This window comes from Helicoverpa armigera, chromosome 5 (genome assembly GCF_030705265.1).
Source record: "Helicoverpa armigera isolate CAAS_96S chromosome 5, ASM3070526v1, whole genome shotgun sequence".
Lineage (NCBI taxonomy): Eukaryota > Metazoa > Arthropoda > Insecta > Lepidoptera > Noctuidae > Helicoverpa > Helicoverpa armigera.
The window spans coordinates 3,017,526-3,040,010 of record NC_087124.1 but is presented as its reverse complement, the minus strand read 5'-3'; the positions used below and the strand labels follow the sequence as shown (position 1 = coordinate 3,040,010).

At 37.0% G+C, this 22,485-nt stretch overlaps 1 protein-coding gene across 1 annotated transcript in view; it reads right to left on the bottom strand.

The window, feature by feature from the left end:
* The window catches only part of LOC110381883 (acetylcholinesterase), a 48,324-nt gene extending 26,133 nt beyond the window's left edge, over positions 1–22,191 (bottom strand). The window contains exon 1 of the mRNA XM_021342345.3: positions 22,036–22,191. The gene's annotated coding sequence lies outside the window, so the exon portion shown is untranslated. The remainder of the gene's footprint in view (positions 1–22,035) is intronic.
* Positions 22,192–22,485: the final 294 nt, after the last annotated feature.

The window sequence follows — 22,485 nt, the reverse complement described above, 5'->3', positions numbered from 1 at the left end:
CACCCGGATAAAAAGTTGCTCATTTCTCAGGCAGTTTCACTATCTGCTCACCAAAAGTCATTTAAATTGGTTTTGTAGTTTTGACTTGAAAGCCGGCTCAACAAACAAACAGTTACGTTGGTATTTATAATATTAGAAAAGAATTCTTATGAAAACTACTATAAACTAATATGTGAGAAAGCCAAGCTATTAAGATAAGATTTAGAATTCCGTTCCAAATATTGCAACGTGATTAAATAAAAATCAAATTAGTACCTGAAACTAAAGTGGGTCAGACCCAAAACACGTGGCGAGTTAATTGAGCACGAAACTAACTCTGTTCAAATTCTCTTAAGAATGAACTTTAAAGGGAACCAGTCGACTTTTGACTTACTTTTTTCAGAATGGTACTATTTTTTCTTTATTTTAATTAATATCCGCAGAATCGTTTAAAGACATACATAAAACGGAGTAAGGAATAACGATAAATTATTGTTCTTATTTATTTTTAATCGTCATAAAAAAGCAGGTCCGTTTATGTTCTATATAAAATTTACGACTTTATAATCAAGAACGCTCATATAAAATACGAACAATAAAAACCTCTTTTCAAAATCTAATTCTAAATTCAAACCAATCGCAACAACCAATCAATTCATCAGACAGAGACCATCAGTTAACGTTCGAAGTTTAAACTGTAGTAAGTTCCAGACAATAGACAATAGTACTGGCTGCAATAGATACGTCGGGCCGTCGGACTACGGAAATTGGCTCCACAAAGGTTTTACCCAGTGCGATGCAAAGCGTATGTGGCTCGCCTTTTGACCCATTGAACTTAAAGAGTGGACTGGAAATCTAAAGCAATGCAGCTTATATTTAGAATACGGCTATTTTAGGAGTTAAATTCTTTCATGCAATTTTTAGCCGCGGTTTGCAAAAGTTTGTGTTATTTTGGTGCAAAAATTTTCTAAAACGAGCTGTGTGCACGGATTTTTGTAGAGTACAAAATTAGCTATGTATTTAGAATAAGTATTTTTTAAATTGATATTAATAATTTAAAATCAGACTGATCATACGACTTTTTTGTTACCGTTTTTAGATAAGTACCTAAGTACTGCTAAATATATTTTTGCTACTATCAGGCTGCATCGTCAAATACGACCATAGTCACCTACTATGGATACGACCTCTACTTTCAGGAACTAAGAAACTTCGTCAAAAATTTTTCGGAAATAAAGAAAACAACACCTGTCAGAAGCCATTAATAATACGAACTATTAATTATCAAGTAATTTCGTGGCAATAAAAAAGCTGTGAATTACTCATATTAACGTGAAAGAATTGTTCATAATTTATAAATCGCACCTATCGGGCTTGCGTGACCTTTCATTTGGACGTAACTACCAATTTGGTAATACCAATTTATACCACATTCTGCCAACTAAAATAAAACCCAATTCTTCGTGTCGTTAAGTCGAAAATCGTTTGAATTTCATCGTAGACAGTGTGGAAATAATGTTGTATTAGGAAAATAGTGTTTTCAAAGTTTATTGTTTTGGTTTGATGTTACTCATCGAAAGTTTTTAATAATTGTTATTATATTCTCACATGTAAGTGTGAGTTTTGAACACCTTTTTTTTATCGACGTAAAATCATCAAATGACCCCTCCCGCTGTGGGTTAGCAGCGGTGAGGGAGTGTCAGACTCTTACTGACTAAAATCGTCGTGTTCCGTCATAGGCCTTTTATGTACCAGGGCCGCGGTATCTCTTTCGAACAACCCGCAGCCCCGGCAGGCCTTGGCCCTGCTGGGCCCCGCTGGTTGCTGACGTCTTTGAGGAGCGCGTGGAACAACGCGCGCCGTCGACACGGGTCTGTCGTCTAGGAAGACAGAGGGACGATGAGCCACCCGAACTCACCGCCCACAGACCCACGCCTACGGTGGCCGGGAGTCATCTCGCGACACCCGGCGCCCATGGTGTCTACCTGGTCCAGCGCGGCGGCCGGGATGAGAGGTGCGAACTCTCTGGCGTTCCGCCTCCTCCTTCTCGAGCATGACCGCTTCGCAGAAGGAGGCGACGGCATCCCATTCCCTCTCGCCCCGGACCATGGCCTGAACCAGGGCCGGACGCGAGAGGTCGCCGCCGCCCAAAGCCTCGACGAGGACCCGGCGGTGCCCTTCCCATGCGGGGCACACCTGGACTGTGTGGTCCACCGTGTCCTCGGGGCTGTCCGCACAATGGTGACACCCGGGCGCCTCCTCACGACCGATGCGGTGCAGGTACCTCCCGAAACAACCGTGTCCGGTGAGGACCTGCGTCATGCGGTACGTGAGGGCGCCGTGACTCCTCCCGAGCCACTCCTCAAAGAGGGGACTTACCGCCACGATGGTGGCGTGCCCTAGTTTTGAACACCTTAATTAAGGTTTTAGAATAAGCCCAATAATTTATATCTATTTTAATAACAGTTCGATGGTTTCTTCAGTGCCGTATTTTAATGCGTGATGATATTTAGTATCTAATGTCTACCATAATAGCATTTTGAAAATTGAATATAAAAAGGTATTTAGACATTTGAATATTTTAATATCAATCATTTATTTATCACCAAGAGTTACAAATAACCTGAAAAATAAACACAGCTCTTAAAAATCCATTCCACCATAAAACCCTTTAACTGACACCCTACAAACCATAACATTGCCAAATCCCAAAAAAAAACTTTTTTAAAAGAACTCGAAAGTAATCAAAATAGCCGAACATCTTACACTTTGGAGAAACTTGGGCAATTTAAAATTAATATTCTCCGCGCGTCGCAAGACTTGTACCTTAATTGCTGGGCAGATACCGTGGGCTTAGTGGGCATGATTTGTGGGCAAAAGCTGGGCTACCGTGGTAATGAAACAGTAAATTAGGATGAGGATTGAGGCAGCCTATTGAACTGGGTGACCTTTAGTGCGTGGAGAAGGGGAAGACGTATTGCTGCGAGCATTGTACGATGTACGTTTTTTATGAAAAAAAACTAACTGACAATTCTTGATTTCTGTAAATTTTTTATGCACATTTTGAGAGGAATGATACACAATTGTTCTAGATATCTGTTTGATTTATATTTTTTTCACTATTAAGCTTAGTTAAAATTAATTTAGAATTGCCTCAATATAGGACATTAGGTACTGTTTTACCGAAAAAAAAGTGATCATAAGTAAAATGTTATAGAGGAAAGTTGTATTAGACCAACACCAAATGGCACCTGATTAGCGCATTGTACCATCAATGGTACACTGGTGCATACCTAATCTTTTAAAATAGGTAGTGAATTAAAACAAAATCCAACAAAAATCAACTAATCAAAATTACCCCACCTTAACATACCTATGTGCCCCAGTGCAAACACTGCAGTAGATCAATTCCGTTTACAAGCCATTATGTCAAATGCAATGAGAAGTAATCGGGTCAGTGATTCCCTGGCAGGCCGCCACACATGCATTTTGTTAACATGTGTCTGGCCTAGTCTACACACATGTTTTCAGTTTTTGTGCCTTGCGAAATAAATAAGCAAGTCTTTTTATCCGCGAAATCGACGTGGTCCAAAATTTTAAGCTGGAAGGTAGCAATGAGGTAGCAACTACGGATGAAAATTAAAAACTCAATACTTTTGCGCCGTAACTTCACACTGGAAAAAGGGGCTGCACTCCTGATATCAGAATGGCTGTCACCTTTAGATGCTGATATCTCTAAAACTACAAGTGTAGCAATTGAAAGCAACTGATGGTTCCTAGTAGCAATTAGGTAGCAACTCTCTATATGTATTTCGAGGGGATCAGTGATCCTAACGGTAACTATATACCATTTACGAGCCATTACGTCAAATACAATGAGAAGTAATCGGGTCAGTGCTTCCCTGGCAGGCCGCCACACATGCATTTTGTTAACATGTGTCTGGCCACGTCTACAGATGTTCTGCGTGATAAACTGCCTTGGCAGAAGTTTTCATTACTGTTGTAGGCTTGTTAAGTATGAAGATCTAGATAACTTATATTGAAGAAGTTAATGTTAAGGGTTTTGATTACGGTTGTGTATAGTTATCGGCACGAATCTTGAGCTCTAACCTACATCTGCGCAGAAGTGATTTATTAGCAAAGAACCAATCCCGAGTGACGGCTATGACGCGATGCACTGCGGGCCAATCACCGCTTTAGCCCGCTCCCGCGCCTCACTTCACACCACAAAAGGGACCCAATAAATTACCTCTGCGCAGGTGAACGTCACCGCTCAAGATTCGTGCCGATGATTAAAACCGTTTTGAAAACAACAACCTACATTATGAAATACCAGCTACCGAACGTGGTTTCACCTACCGTGGAACTACTGGCCGTAACGGTATAAAATGTAGCCAACGTTACTCAGAAATGGTGTACTTTTCCTACGGTGAAAGAATTTTTAAATACGTTCAGTATTTTCGGAGCCTTTATGGTATGAATAACAAGAGACTGCCTTTTGTATGTAATATTAATATTTTTTAAATGATGAAAGCTCATAATAGGTCAAATGAAAAACTCTTCGTTTATTAGCGTTCCCTTTTTTCATGGTAGCAAATAAATACAATATACTATTACATGTCGTTCTTTACTATTTATTTATTTATTTATTTATTACCTACACAAGTTACATGGTGCTTAAACGGTTGCAGTTACGTCAGACAGAGTCTTTGCAAAACGTCAAAGTTCACATAAGATCCTCCATCAACTTCAAGATGTTATCAAAGACTAATCACCAGCAGACCTTTCAACCACCTTTGCCTTTTACATAACCCTTGAAAATTATGACTTTAAATGCAAAAATTAAATTATAAATTTAAAAAAACCCCCGACCCAAAAAAAGTATGCAATAATTATGACAAAAGGTTAAAAACGCTAAACCCTATAAAAAGCAAAAAATAACTTTTAACACTACGTAAACTAAATTTTGTCGTGTCGGGGGACCGCTCTAATTCATTACTTTAGATACGCGTTTTTTTTTTAAACGAATGTTGTAATATCATTTTATTTATGTAAGTATTTATGAAGGTAAAAAGCGGTCCCCCGACACGTCAAAATTTAGTTTACGTAGTGTTAAAAGTTATTTTTGCTTTTATAGGGTTTAGCGTTTTAACCTTTTGTCATAATTATTGCATACTTTTTTTGGGTCGGGGGTTTTTTTAAATTTATAATTTAATTTTATTTCATGCTTTTTAAAGGAGCTCCTTAATTTTTCCTTCTTTCATTTAATTTATTTTATCTTAAGATGGGGTCGCTATATGCGATCTCGGCCAAAGGAAGCTGTTTAACAATCCTCATGACAAACTGGCTCTGGGAGAATTGCACAAACTGAAAACAATAAAGATTAACCTTTGGACATTCTAGATTTTCAGCAAAATATAAATCGGTTTATCCGTTTCATTTCGGCATTTCAGGGTTTCATCCGCCACATCCCATTTCCAGCATTAGGTTCTCGTCAATCAGAAACATGAAGAGAACTCGTCAAGACAAATTCAACGAGCCCAAACTCGATGGGTTTACTAAAAGGCAGTTCAGGGTTACGTCTCCTACCTTCGTGCCCTAACAGCAGACCAGCTCAGTGGTTCCAAAAGACATTAGTGTTTCAAATTTCAGATCCCACATACACTTGCAAGTAAACAGAGCGTGTAACATTCCTATCACATCTAGCAAACGAGCTGATGACCTTGAAGACCTGAACCGATTTCCACCAAACATAGCTAAGAACACTCCCGACTGACATACCTTTTAAACAAAAAAAACCGCATTACAATCGGATCATCCGTTTGGGAGCTACGATGCCACATACACACACACACACACACACACACACACACACACACACACACACACACACAGACACGTCAAACTTATAACACCCCGTCGTTTTTGCGTCGGGGGTTAAAAATAGTAACACCTTTATTGAATAGTAAAAGCTACAGTAAAGAAGCATGCATGGTATGCACGTGAGATGCAAAAATATAAACCCGATATATAGATAAGGAACAGTCCAGAATATTGAAATAATCTTCTTATCCAATTATTCAAGAAAGAGTATTAACTCTTTCTTGAATAATTGGATTGTTATTAATATAACAAGGAATAAAAATATTATTCTTCATACTTTTTGCTACTGTTCGAAATATTATTTAGGTTTTATTGCACCGCTTCCTTTCCTAACTTTCGCTCCCTTCTAGACCAATCATATTTCAGGCCATCTATCCACCATTTCTTCCTACTTCAAAACACTCATTTGCTAATTACACAGCTTAATTTTTACAACAAATCTCTCACAAAAAACTTCGCCAATCAAAAACAAGCGAAGGTCTCATAAACAACATCGCATCGTCTATCAAAACTTTCGTTCGAAACTCGGGCACGATACTAAGTAAGTTCTACCCAATGCATCACTATGACTTCTGACCTTAGATTTGAAATTCCACACGCTACCCGCACCTGCAGATAAGCCCGAATTCATTGTATACTGCATTATAACTGGCTAATAAAATTTAACTTGTACGGTTCAAGTATGGCCTCGCAAACTAGGTTATTTTCAGACATAGATTTTGGGCAAGGTTAGCTATAAATTATTTTAAGTAGTGCTAATTGTTAAGCCGGTGCAGTGTCTGCGGATTTGTGTTTCTCGTGTTGTTTGGCGAAGATTTGATTAGTTTTTATGATTGTCATAAAGTAAATTACGAGTGTTTGTGGCTTGCTATGTCATTTCATAGCCTCATAGGATTAAAACTGTGTTTTCATGTCTTAACAGAAAAAAATCTTGACACAAAAGCCATTGGTATCAAACTTGCTTCAACAAAGTAACAAAGTTTTATATAGCATTTCAGATGGCCAAATACTATTCTATTTCTAAGTAAAATATATTTCTTGCATGTTATTTTCTGCCATAAATAAATACTTAGATATCTTTTGGAATAAACAAGCCAAAAACTTGAACATTTCCACTATTGGCATTCATGATAACCTATCCTAAGCTCACGAAATGTACCGTACATAATATTTGTAAGACTTATTTTGCAGAAGGCAAACATATTGGCAGATGTTTGCAAAATGCACGCTGTGGCTTGTTGCCAACTGGAATCACCGACCCGATTACTTCTTGCATTTGACGTAATAACTGTAAAACGGAATTGATCTACTGCAGTAGTGTTTGCTAGGGGCATTGAATACTTGTGTGTGAGTGTGTGTGTGTGTGTTAATATCTGTGGGAATGTAGATGTGTGTGTGGGGGTTCTTAGCGCTCTTTGGTGGCAATTTTTTATTAATTATTGTTTTTTCTTGTTCGGTTTCGTCTATCGTATAAACGTTGTGTAAGTAGGATAATGGTATTATAACATATATAATTCATAGCATAGCCCATAGAAAATAACGAAGTTAATAAAATAATATACAATCATACAAACTATTACCAATTTCTTGTTACATCGTTTTTTTTTACTTTTATCATGAAACTATTTTACTATAAATTAATTTTGATAGTGTTTTCTCTTTTCCAAAAACATCATTTTATCAATACAATCTTGGTACTTGAATACTTGTAAAGTGAAGACCATTCATATCAATAATACAAAATCTTCCCAAGCAATGCGACCGGATCGGATGCGCAAGAGCATTAAGTAATAAAGATTTATTGTACTGTGAATACTGATGTTGCTATACATTTCATTGATATTTGTAAGATGATATATGATGAATGATTTATCATATTTTTGTTTGTTTTATAGTAATTTTCGTAAATATGTGACAAAGTGGAAATACAGGTCATCTATGTTAATTAAACTGCATTTTCTTAATAACTAATACTTCAATCGGATTTAATGACATAGGTGCACATTGGTCGTATGAATATTTATTTATTCTACATGTTTTAAGTATTTAATAAAAATGAAAGAATAGCTCATTGATTTGTAGCTTTACAAATGTTGTACAATATAACATATGAATGTTAGCATTTAAGGTACATCTACGGGCCAATGCAGCCTGAAAATAAAGGTATTTGATTTGCTACTACTCCGCACACTAATACTGAAAAATGGATGTGAATCGAATTCTCGACTTCACAATCCTTAGGCCTACGCCTTAGACATTGAGCTAGCTGTATGACAATGTAACTGTAAAAATAAAAATTGAAAGCAACTATTTCCATAATACTAGTATAGGTTAAACAGTACCCTCTGATCTACGGAAGTCCACGAAAAATTCACGTCACCCAGAAGTGACCATAACCGGCAAAAACCGACTGCAACCAGTCCACAGTATAATTGTAAGTTACACGAGTGTTCTCCCGAATTGACATCGCAATCATAGCCCCAACACGCTGACATCCGTTTACAATTGACATCTTTATGACTGTTCATATTACTGAGTACTGAGTGCTCAGTGTGAGTGTACCAAACGCCGTGTGGTTTTCACGAATTATTGCAATGTGGATGTGCGTTGTGTAATGTGTGCATGGTTGTACAGGAACTTTACTTATTTCTGTGCCTTTCTAAGGTGACTCTAGCCTAAATGTGGGAATAGGTACTTAGAAGGTTATATAGAATCTTTGAGAAGATAAACAATGAGAGATAGCTTTGCATTATATTTATAGTAATAATTTAATACGCACTTTTTATTTGAAGTAGGTATGTTTTTCAGCGTAGATTCGCCTTTTGTAACCGCACCTTACTTTTTCAACTGACAAGAGGAACCGGTGGCTTACAACAGAATGTACAGCTGTAATGAATAAACTCAAAGCAATCCACTGTTTTTAAATTGAAAGAAAAAGACGACCAATTTCCAATTTAATTTCTCACTTGCAATAAATTCAATAAAACAATAGTATCACTACGCTCTACTTCATGTATACAATGACTTCATTGTTATAATGACCATATAATCCAACAGAATAATTGTGCAGAAGCAAAAGGAGACCCATTTCAAATGTAATTTCTCAGTAGCAATCAATAAAAAATAATAAAAGCAATAATATCAATACGCTCTACTTCATGTATACAATGACTTCATTTTTATAATGACCATATAATCCAACAGAATAATTGTGCAGAGCGTTACATTTTGCCAGTTTCCGTGAGCGCACGTGCTTCTTTCAGATTGGGCTCGTTAGTTACTTGTACGTCACACATCCATCACTTTTATATATATCTATACATAGCTATGTTTGCCACAGATATATGTATTTAAGTATTGACATGACAAGTTTTTTCAAAAGGGCAGAGGGTTTTAGGCGGATATGCTGCAGTACATTCACTTTTTTCTTACATTTTGGGAAGTGTGCATCGGAATTGTCCAATCTACCAAGCTGCTTGGCTACCCCTTCCATCACTGGACTACTAGACATACATACGATATCATTGTGCCTAAAGCTGTTGTCTGTTTCCCATAGCTATCAGTTGGGAGTCTACAAGTCGAAAATGAATAGTTTAAAAGGTTATGTTCATCAAACTACGAATCAAGTTACCTAAAGATTAGGTGAAGGTGCCTGGGGTACATAAAGCAAATCAGAATTACTATTAATATCAAATAGGCAGTAAATAGAAAATGAGATATTTTATTGTAAATCCTTAATACCATAAGTTATTTTTATGACATCAAGGTAATTGAAAATCTTATAGAATAGATGCGTTATTATTTTACTGCACGAAAATAAAACTTCATCCCAAACAAACAAATAGTTCACCAAAAAGCGCACATGCGATAACCAAGTACCTATCGACATACTACACTTACACATACACACACATACCTACATAACACACACTCACAAAAGTTCGCAAAACCGTTGACCGGTGTAAAGGACCGAAAGAATTCCGACTCGAAGAACATTTTACTAGAGAGAAGGGAATATACTGCTGAATATTTTATCTTCATGTTGATTCTATCTGAATACTATGAAAGAAAAATAGACTTACATTAGAGGGGTAGAGTTTTTTCTAGTTGGGTTACCTATTGTTCTAGTCGAATGGAGGATGACGATAATGATTGTCTCATGAAATTAGTGACGATACCAGTTTCAACCAGTTTTTTCTGGTTATCGCGGTTGCCGATCGCGATGGCGATCTATGGCAAATCTAAACATGATTGGGATATTTTTTATTTACTCCGGAAGCACAGAACTTAACTGATTTTCAGTTTTAAGAAGCTACCCTATCCCCGGATGACATAGGCTATATTTTATCCGTGTACGGGAAAAACCTCCCCGGGACATGGATAAAACCGTGAGAAAAGCAATATAACCAGTGAACGAATTCCATAATATATATCTTGCTACATAATAGCAACTATGTCGATATCCAATAGAGACATACACACAAACATACATACCATAGACACACGACCCCACAAAACTTTTCAAATCAAACTTGCGTTCCGGAATGTTTACTGACAATCCTGTTCACTCTTACTCACACACTCACACTTCACGCACACTCACATATCGATATCGTTAGTGCACATCACTATTACACACACATTTAAATGTATGTATATACTATGTTGTTTTTGCTCGCATTTTCAAATGCTTTTATTTTCAGTTAAAATGGAAAATCTCGTTATTTGTTCAGTCAGTGTTAGTTTTTTTAAATGCTTTTGTTGACTGTGAACACAATTTTGTTCATTGCGCTTTATGTTTTTTGGTGAGGACTGTATTTCCATTAAGCTATTTAGTCGCGAACTTATCTAATAAATACTTAAAAAAACTAAAAGGTCTTAATGATAACTATTTAGTCACCCGTAACTGATTAGATCAAGAGTAAGTGATTGCCATACCTCCTATATTTTATAAAGGACAGAAACTTTGTAAATTCATCCTACACCTACTGTATTTTATCAACTTTAATTCAATACAAAGTTTAAATTATGGTTGGCTTTGCAGGATATATTTTTTCACACTTGTGTCCTTCTTTCACAGTAGGCACTACAGTTGTGCTGAATAGTCAATTCTGTCTGTTGCAGATCAATTTCACACTCAACCCATCTGGGACTGTATTACGAACATTCTCATATCTGCAACAAAGTAATGCTGTTCTGCCCTACTTTGAGGCCGTATAATTACAGGCACATGAGACTTTTCAGATTTATCTCGTGTTGAACTTTTTTATTTGGTTGGAAATCATCAAATGATCGTTCCCGCTGTGGCTGCAGCGTGAGGGAGTGTCAGACTCATACTGACTAAAACCCGCCATGGTCCTTTCGGAAACCTTTGTTGACTATGGACTAAAAAATCTTAACTATTCTACAGTACCAGTTCACCTCTCTTATCTAGTTCTAGTGAACACCTGCCATAAAGTAGTTCATTTGTTTATTTATTTACCTTATTGACGTAAAACTTCAACTTTTTAACAAAAGAAACGCCTTTTTAACGAAGTACATACCTAAGTAAAAAAGTTTTAAAGTAGTTATGACTTTATGAGTATCAGTAATCGATACTCTTTAGTTGGACAAACGACAGTAGCAACTTTTTTGGCTGGTATTATTTCGATGATATAGTTCCAACCATGGCCAGCGGGCTACGAAACTGAAAATGGTATGGTAATGGTATCAAAATACTAAAGGAGGCTTGCCAAGCTGGCCCGAGAATGAGCTTGATGGTTATAATGTGTGCACTACCTTTATTAGAGCTTGTACAGCTTTAGAGCCGGCCGGCTAAAAGCTTGCAATGGGTGGAGGCTACAATTGAAAGATTCTTAATTATAATTATTGCAGTATTTTACTTATTTTGTCTTGTCTATTTTGTCTCTACTCAGCCACAGAAAATACTGAACGTATGTTTATTTAATGTGAAAGTTAAATAAAAAAGCCAAGGCCGGCCCATTAATAGATAAACACACGGCGCTGTATTTGGACCGCGCCCGTCTGTTTGCCCAAGCAAAAAACTCGCTTCCGATTATTTATATTAGAAAAGAATGGAATATGCGTAAATGTTTAGCTGGTGAAAATATTTGGAAAACATTATAGTATCCAAATTATTTTATATAATATCAACAACTTTTGTTATGTTCTAAAATATAATCATAGCTATTTGCAAGTGTTTATCATCTACCTAGCTTATTCCCAACCATTTTAGAAGCAAATATTAAACTGTAGACATGTGTTTTGTCATCAATATCTACTTAATTTTCGCATAAATCTAATGTTATAAATGCAAAAGTAAATATGTCTGTCTGACAAGCTTTCACCTCGAAACTACAACCGATTAACCGATACAAAACGGGCAAATTGAAACTAGGGATGTGCAGAAACTATGCCTAATCATATTCAGAAATAATAAGCCCATTATATCATTATTTATCAATAAAATAATGCATAAAATCTCAGTATCAAATTAATATCACTCACGCCTACCCTAAATAAATACGAAAGTAATGAAAATTCCTCTAAAACGAGGTTATTATTAATATCGTTGTAACACATTTTAATTGTTGATAATTCAATTTGACCATTGTCAGAATGTTGGCATTGAGATTGGCCAAAGGTTGGCGGGTTGGTCTGGAAAAGGTTTATACCGCTTGAGGGGTCGTGAAAGTCATGTATAGCAGTTCTCGTGACTCCTCATGACATGAAAGCGGGAGTTAGACGGAGGAGATTTTAGTGAGTGCGAGCCCCACATAACCTCTCCGTTTTTCCGCGAGTGCTGGTGGTATGCGTAGGCATTTTCTTCCCTTGAAAAAAAAGAAGATGCCAAAGGTTATCTATCTAATACGAATTTAAAGAAATATATCAGAACCGAATGAGTTGAAACTTGCAGCTCGGAAGTTTCTGTCTGACTTCTAAGCTACTGTCATATCAACTGAAGAAAACTCAAAGTTCAAGCCACATAACTTCGCAATTCTCAAGTAAGCCATTTGACTCCTGAAACTCATCTAGAAACTTTTTTTTCTCTTCTTCAAAATAAAGATAGTTTTTTTAATGTGCCTAATACAACTAATGAAAATGTTATATTCGCAAATATTTTAATGAATTTTGACAAAAAAAATAGGAAGAAATGAAGCAACAAATTCAAATATTGCTATTTCAAATACAGCGTATACATTATTCGAAGCAATTAAGCCCATAACAAGGTGAGGATCCACAACAATAAAGTTTAATTACCACTTTAAGCTCAAATACACGAAATAACACTCTCTACTTTAATTTCATAATCATCTTATTATGTTTATGTTTTGTAATAAAGACTTAATTGGAATTCTACCTTCTGCCTACGCGTATTACTTTTGAAGGAAAAACAAAAAACACATAATATATCCTTTTCCTTCAAATTTCATTCCTCAAAAAAGGTATTTAAAACCTTATTCTAGTTGTTACTTTAAAAGCTTTTAAAACACAGACATTCCTATGCATTTTAATCGCAATTATTTTAGAGGTATATGTTCGAATAAGTCGATTGCTAAATTAATCAAAATAGGCAATGTAAAACTTTTCCTTTAATTTTCATTCCTCAAAAAAACCTTGTTTATTTAATAAGAGAGAAATCATTTTGATACATTTCTTAAGCTCTATTGCCAAAACAACATCCAAATAGGCAATTTTAATAGGTATCATTATATTAACGCTCTGTTTGTTGGCATCATTGGGCAAAGTGAATAGACCCTTAACACTCTCGTAACTGCGTTCAAACAGCCGTCTTTTGCCCAAAGAGGGTAAAGTGGGTTCAAGAGACCACCTAGGGTTAAGTCACTTGGACCTGTATTTTAATGAATATAGCTAGCGATGATAATAATTCTTGGAAATTGAAATTCTGCCTTTTCTCTGGTCAAAACAGCCAATCTGTTAGAAACTCAGGCAAGTGTCAATTAGGGCAATTGCAGTGCCACTAGAAACTGTGTCGTGTTGTCAATTCATCCCTTACGTATGGCGAAACTGACTACCGCTTGATAAGTTTATCTAGGCTAAATACCGTTATGTGATTTTGACTCATATCCATATAAATTCAATTTAGATTTACACACTTGAATATTTATAATGAAAACTCATTTATTCAATCGGCATTTATGAATGACAATTGAAGGCCCACCCTTTATACTAAACCATTAATCAAATTATTCAAACAAGAATCGTTCTAGAGTCCGGAACTATAATTATTTATCAAACCTCTTTCAATGAGTATTCAGAGCCAAATAAAAAAAAACAACTGTCACTTTAAAATTCCTGTTCGAAATTCAAAAATACCAAGCTGTGGCACGTCAGGCATCCATTATTTAAATTCGCGCGCAAAATTGAAAAACAAAAAAGTAACGCGTCACTTATTAAATCTAAATTAAAAATTATAAATCCCTTCGGTTGTTGGGAACGGTCCCGTTTCGTTCAAGGTCGCTGGATCAGTGTGTCAGGGAATAACGTATAGCCCTTAATGTGATAAAACCTTTTTTAAATCGATATTTTCGAGGGATGACGCTGCAGGTTTTTTTGTATGTAACCTTTTTGTCACAATGAAGGTTTATAGAGAAGACAATTTGCCAGTTCCATATAAAGATGGGCAAAAGATGTTTTTGTTTTTTAAATGTTAATGACTATCCACTTGGATTGAAAGTTACAAACAGTTAAAAGATGGAAGTATTTTTTTAGTTATAAAGCTTGCTTTGGACTAATTTTTTTAAACGATTTGTATTTATTTAATCTCCACCGACAAAATACATTAGGAATGTTTGACACGAATAAGTTAATTATGCTCATTTTTTCATTCATTAAAAATTAAAATTATTTTTTTCTCCACAAATATACCCTTAACTTTTATCTCTTCACAAAAACTTAAAAAAGTTCCACATAATCGTAGTCTCCTATTCGGCTGGTGGTGTCCGGACACGGGCCGTGTGTACCGCAGTGCGGCGGGCTGCGACACAGAGCTGCGACACAGCCCTAGCGAGTCTACTGTTAGTCGACGAATATTTACATCACTAGGAGAAGATTGTAGTTGTTTTTGGTACACGTGGTCTACATTTGGCAATATCAAAAAAGTTTTACAAAAGGTGGTCTACTAATTAAAGAAGCTAGCTGCCTCTCAAGTACGAGTATTCGGATCTCCTACGGTAACTTTTGACTGAGTATTTCCTTCCTCCGTGGAGTTCTAGTTAGATGAAACACGAAGCTCAAGACTAGATACGATGGCGAAGTATCTAAGCACTATGGATGTCCTAGGCGACGGAGGAAGCCAATGGCTGAGTAAAAGTTAAAGAAAATATCTAGCGTTTGGTCTACAAAATCTAGATAATTTCTTGAACTATAAGTTTTTAGGTTTCTTTCTTGAAATAATCGGGATGAAGAGTTATACTATGCCGGGATACTATGTAACTTAATATGAAACATGCGCAACAACGGGCAAAATTGAAATAAAAGAAACACAACCAGCTAGTCTTGTCTTAATTTAAAATCTACATTTGTCCTAAAAAATCCAAATACCACCGTATTCAGAACACCCAAACAGCATTAAACCGAATACAGACCTCGACACAGTTCAAATATCGCAAGAAAAAAAGAAAGAAAGCGTAATAAATGTTGGCAGGACTATCTACCCGCAAACAGATGATATATCGTCGCGAATCACGAAATCGGAAGGTCAAGTATAGTTGAAGAAAGAGTGGTTACTGATGTACTGTTGCTGGAAGCGGCCGCTGTTTTGAATCGATGTAGGTAAAGACATTGATGGAAGGAGATGGAAACGTACGTACATTGATGGGCCAGTATTTTGTTAAAAGGATGAAATTAGTGGCAATTAATAGCTACCTAATTATCACGCAATCACTGTATTTTCTTCAGATTTTCCATAGCAGAAGTTTAAAAAACTTTTTGTCCTCCATATAGAAATTTTGCGTGCCGCAGACTTTATCGCACAAAAATAGTATCGCCTGCATAGCACCAAATCATTTTTTTTTTTTTTTAAGATTTTTGGTGTCTCTTAAATGTTCATATATTTTATCAAAAGTTTTTTTTTTTTCAAATCATACACTACACTACTCTAGGCGCTGCGCCCATGTCGCTTCCACAAAGTCAACATCTGTGTAAGTTACGCGGCAATCAGACGAGTTTTCGTGGAAACAATGTTGAACTCCTTCAATGCCAGACAGAGCCGCGCAGACTTAAGTACCGATACTTTACTCTACTAGGAAATGAAAGGTCAATTTGTGCTAAGTTTGACGATTCTTTATATACAAACTAACTTCTGCACCTGGTTTTCTCCCACGTCCCGAAAGGACTACTTTCCTCACCTGGATAAAAAGTTGCCTATTACCTACTAGACTCTCTTACGCCAACCATTTGAATACCTTTGCTACATATACAAGCAAAATTAACGCTGTCTAGCTGTTTGCCGTGCTTTCACGACAAAACTACTAAACCATTTTAAAAAGAACCCGAGAAAGAACATAGACTTCTTATCCGAGTGTAGGAAGTGATTACCTCGAGATGCGAATGAAACCGCGGGTAAAGCTAGCAGGTACCTGTTGTGCCTTTTTACCGTCCCACTGCTGGGCTCAGGCTTCTTCTCACACGGAGAAGGATTAAGCATTAATCATCACGCTTGTACAATGCGGGTTGGTGATTTCAGACTATATATTCCAGGTTTCCTCAAGATGTTTTTCCTTCACCTTTTTATCTGCCATTGGTGTCCAAGATATGCTTATAAAGTACATACAAAGGTACCTATAACAAAAAAATAACAAAAACAAAACAATAGCTCATTATCTACATTAAGAGAACTCAAGACATCGCCCGAAGCAATCCCTAAACGAAATCCATAATAAACAAAACGTAAACAAATACGTTTTCATTACGCTCTTCTCAGTTTTCCGACAGCGCTCCGCTAATTGGTGTATCAGTTTCAAACGCAACGCTGTGATTGGTCGACGTCGTTTTAATTAGCAAACTACGACGTATGGGAATAAAAAACTGTAACACGACAACGGGTAATTTTCTCTGTGTCGAAGGAAATGTTTTTTCGTTTTTATGTTGTTTGTTTATACTGTTTTTTTTGTTACTATGATAACTCAATAATGAGATATTTGATATGTTGTGTTATGCTGTATATTGTTTGTAAATATCTTCACAATTAGGAGATAAGAAAAATATGTTTGTTCAACATAACAAACCTGATAAATGGTCATTATTCTCTTAATAATAATTTTTACATGTAACAATAATTCAAGAAAATAATGTATGTTTACAAGATTTCTGCCGTAACTTTGTCTGCGTACCGAGAAATCTACCTACCCAGGTAAAAACTAGCCTATCATCATCTCCAGTGTACCACCTATCTCCTTGACACCTCCATCAGTTCAGTAGGAAAGCAACACGAGGAGAAAAGCTTACTTTCCCTTTCATAATATTAGTACCTAACAATTTCTCACCACAGACAAAAAAATCGACCAGCAACACCAAGAAATATGGCACAACCAAGTAACCTTCTTATCATAACATCGCAGGCCATAGTAAAAAGCACAAAAGTGGGTCAAATGAATAATAAAGTTTATTATCACGTAGCAATCAGCTGACGATGCGTGGGTGGTCACCAAAATAAAGGCAGAGCGTGGGCTCGGGGTTCAAGGTCTGACTTGCAAATGTATACTGAAATCACTATATATTGTAAAGTTGAGGGAATATCTGTTCTGAAGATACTTAAAAAAGTACTGCGATTGTCTAAGTGTCTGTTCCCGATAAGCCCAAATGCGAATGCCCAACGAATTTTCATGAATTTCAGATAGAAACAGTCATGAATAGAGTTTAAATGTTCTTAATTTAAAATAAGAAGAATAATATCAATTAGTATTTTTTAGATCAATTTTACAAAAGAGGCTCGCGCTTGCCACTTGTTATGTATTTGTGTTTCCACCTTCGACAAATAAATATTTTTAAGTAATAGACAGAACTTAAAAATACAGACTATGTGACTATATCTTGAAATCATCATTATCATCATCTCCCGAGCCTTTTTCCAACTGTGTTCGGAAGTTTAGGGTCGGCTTCCAGTCTAACCGGATTCAGCTGAGTACCAGTGCTTTACAAGAAGCGACTGCCTATCTGACCTCCTCAACACAGTTACCCGGGCAACCCAATACCCCTTGGTTAGACTGGCGTCAGACTTACTGGCTTACTATATGTTACTTACTAGGTACTTACTATATCTTAAAATCAACTATCTTAAAAATTACTCGAGTTCCTACCAAAGTACGTTAAAGTCATATTCATATACATTTAAAAATAACATTATCTGCTCACTCCATCAATCTTATATCTCGTAAGTTTACTTATAATACAGTTCTTCTATTACGCTAGAGTATATAATATCGTGCAAGTTCCTCAGCAGTCGCCCTTCAAGAAGGTCGAACACATCGACTAGTGTATAAAGGAATGGATGAATGTGGGGAAAGACAGAATTTCTGTGAAGATAGTGGCATGTAGTATGCTGTTAGTGCAATTTTTCGTAGAGAAATGGCGTAGGTATATGTTTTATACTTAAAATTGTAATGTATTTTTTGTTTGGTATCAAAATAGGGTAAATTGCGAAAATCTTAAGATGTTTAAACTTGCTAAGGGAAAAAAATTATTCATGTGAAACAAGTATTTACTTAAAATTTTAAATAATCTTACTTATCTTATAAAGCTAAAGAAATTATACATTTGTTTTTCTTTCGGTGTTAGATAGTACATTGATCGAGACAGGCCATAGGATAGCTATATCCGGGTGCGCGGAATATTTCCCACGGGACCCGAGTAAAACCGCTGGGGAAAGCTGCTGTACAACAATTACCAGGTTTGCCCAAAACTACATTATGTACCAAAATTGTAAATATACAGATTTTATGTACAACTCTAACTCCTGTTATAATATCTAAGTATCTACCATCATAACAGGCCACCAAAGCACCACGACACCTCAAACTAGCAACCAACCTATTCACACAACTCAGTCTTTGCTGATAAAACAGCAAAAAAAGCGTAAGTCAGGAGAACCAACAACAGTAATAGCGGTTGCTTGCAAATATTTGGATGGCAGTGAAACAAATGTCACGGCGACCGGTAATGAGCCGACGTAGGGACTAAATAAATTATCATTATGATGTTTTCGTACTGTATCTCAAGGTCAAACTTTAGGCTATGGAATTGTGGAGGAATTTTAGTGAAAGAGCGGTGAGTGAGATGTAAATGGAAGTAATTGTGGATGAGGATGTTTAAGGTAGCTGTTTAATGTGAATGTTGAGGTGGGCACATTTAATTGGCGGGTTCCGGCCGTCATTCGAATATCTTTGGCAGTCGCTACGAGTAGTCTGACTCATAGCGACTGCTAAGCCTGAAAGTCTGGCCACCTACCAAGAGGTATCGGGATGCCCAAATGCGAAAATAACTCTTTAGGCAGAGTGGCTCTTTCACGCCAAAACTAATCAACCTCATCAAATGTGTAGGATAAAGAAGCCTAAGGAAGAACATAGGCTACTTTTTACAAGTATGTGTAGTTCCCGTCGGCATACAGGAACTGCAGGGTCCACCTAATATCCTTATAATTCTCACAGTTAAGTACTTATCACCCGCAGTGTTCAACAGCCATTAAAACAAAAGAACTACCAACCAATACAATAAACACTATTAAGCTATGAAGCCGGAAAATCCTAAACAAGAATTCCGTGCCTCATTTCGTGGCTACCAGTGTATTTCGGTCACGTACCGGACAAGCAACCCGCGTAAGGAGTCTTAGCGCTCTGAGCCTTTTAATGCAAACGGAATTTTCGAAAAAAATCTACCGTTAAAATAACAGAAAAATTCTGGAACGATTTTCGCGTGGAACATTTTTGCGGAGAGCAGAACTTCATAGTTATTCTGTACGTATTTAATACTGTCTGGGGCTTTAGTTAGCGTATTTTTTTCTATTATTTTTTCAGCGTACCAATGAGAAAGCTTTATAAAAACACGCATCCGAAGTATTATTACTGCTAACATCTATGGCTGGCATCCTTGCATCCATGTCTATGGAAAACCAGTTACAAATTGAGACTACTAATAATCTTGATAAAACTTCTTCTGTCTAGCCTTTTCCCAATTATGTTGGGGGGTCGGCTTTCAGCCTAACTGCACGCAGCTGAGTACCAGTTTTTTACATGGAATGACTGCCTCTCTGACTTGCTCAAAACCCAAGCAAGCCGGTAAACCCTTGATAAGACTGGTTGTCACCTTGTAACACTTCTGAATATCCATAACCACTGCCAAAGATGTTCATGTGACAGCCGGGATCAACCAGTTAAGCGTTTTTTCCATAACACGGAGGAACTCATGATATGACGACTAATTTGGCCAATAGTTTTGGTCTTTTTGAGTTCAAACTAATAGTTATTCTAGAGCTTTTTTATCTTGCACACCTCTCGCTATCTCATTCTCACGTTCCGAGGGAACTAATTCCCGTACATGGATGAAATGTAGCCCATATGTTATTCTAATAAATATGCAAAAAATCATCAAAATCTATCCAGTAATTTTAGCGTAAAATAAAAACAAACATACCGAAATACATTCTTACAAACCCGCATTTACAAGTGAGGATATTCCTTAGATAACTTTGCCTAGTCACCAGTAGTTTGCTAAAACCACATAATAATGTACTATCAAGCATATTGTTTGTACGTCTCAAGGCCGTATATCCCAAGAATCCGATATTTCAATAACACGACCGCTGACAGCCTGAGTGATGGAAAGGTAACTTTACTCATATATATTAATTTCTTTTATACCTCCCATCGAAGATTATGCCAGACTTCATTCGTATAATGGAACGTGGAACGTGATAAATTAGATTAATTTTGCTAGCAATATTAGTGTGGATAAATAGATGATTTGCGAGTAAATAATTTGAATAAAAATGCGTTTGATGTTGGTAGGTGGACCATAAATACGAATGTATGTATAAAGTCTCTAACGAAAGAATACGAATATATGAAATGCGATTGTATTTTGATGTTGGCCACAAATTCGGATTTGTGAAGAAATACTGAAGATGTGATTTTTTACGTATTTTTTTAAGCTTTATTTTTAAACATTAAGGTACTGTCAAATATTGCAATATAGATTTAATGTCTCTCTTAATATATATAAATCATCATTATATAAAAAAAAAGATAAACATCAAAATGAAAAGCAACCTTACTTCCACAAGGATGAGACATGATAACCATACAGTGCCAGACATGTGACAACTATACGACACCTGGCAACTATCATTGGTTAATAATTGGCCAATATGCAGCGTGTTCCTGGTTTGTCAAACGGTTGGTTACCCATCACTAAAGGAACCCTTCCCCTACGACTGTTGCGGCCGTGACGATTCCTAATCAGCTGATATTCATGTAATTGAGACCTTCCAGAACAATGTTACATTATTTTAATAATAAAACTTTGTATTGCAACGTTATACAGATCTGCTCGGAAATCAAAGATAACAATGAATAAATCGCAGAATAACATTCTAATGTATGCAATAAAAACAAATGACTGTACGCAATATAAAAACAGTCTGCGGAAACAAAGAACTCATGGTGCGCTCACGGAACAAGGTCGAGGCTTTCAGGACAATTATGGCAAAACGACAGCGCTCGCACAAACGCCGGGCCGTGGGATAACCGCGCACTGTGACACCCAGTTCATCCCATACAACATCAGCCACCCCCCAACAAAAGTCCTTGGCTTGACCGTGAAAAATAAAATATATCAAACCCCGATGTACGGAGCAGAGACCCTATTTTTCTCCTAACAATACCACTTCCGCGAAATTAAACATCGTAGCAAAATTCGCAGGATCCCAAACGCATTGTTTTCTACGCCAGTGCTACGCCGCTACGGGAACGTAGCCGCGTAGCGACTAATTACAATTTTTCGACGGTTGCCGCGGTTCAGCTCGGATGGGATGTCGATACGATCTCGTCGGTAATTAGTTAATATTATATAACTTTTATCTAGATTTTATCAAATCAGGTCGATGAAAAATCAGAAAAAAATGCGGAACAAATCCCTTTTTGAAAAAAAGCACCTTACCTGATATAGATGTCTCGTTCCCACGGATTGAAGGTCGGAGTGTCAGTGTTTGTAGTGTAAGGGCACTGATGCACTCGCGGGCTCGTGCGGCTGCTGCGAGCGCTGGCAACTCACTGACTGGGCCCGGCCGGGAGCCCCGCCGCCCGCGCCCCGCGCCGCGCCCCCGCGCCCTAGCGGATAAACAACGTGCATTGTGGGCCCGATCTGTGGGCCTACCCTGCTTCACACACACATGCAAACTTCTCGCGGGATAACCTCCAAGTCACCTCTCCATTGCGCGCTTTGTGCACAAGAAGCTCACATTGAACCAACATCAACCCGCAACGTATGATACATACGAATCTAAGCGAAGTTATCAGCTCGAAGTATAATGGTTATCAAATAAATTTTCCGCCCAGATAGTAAGTCTAGCGTTATAGATTTTGGATTTAAGTTTCATGATTGCATAGA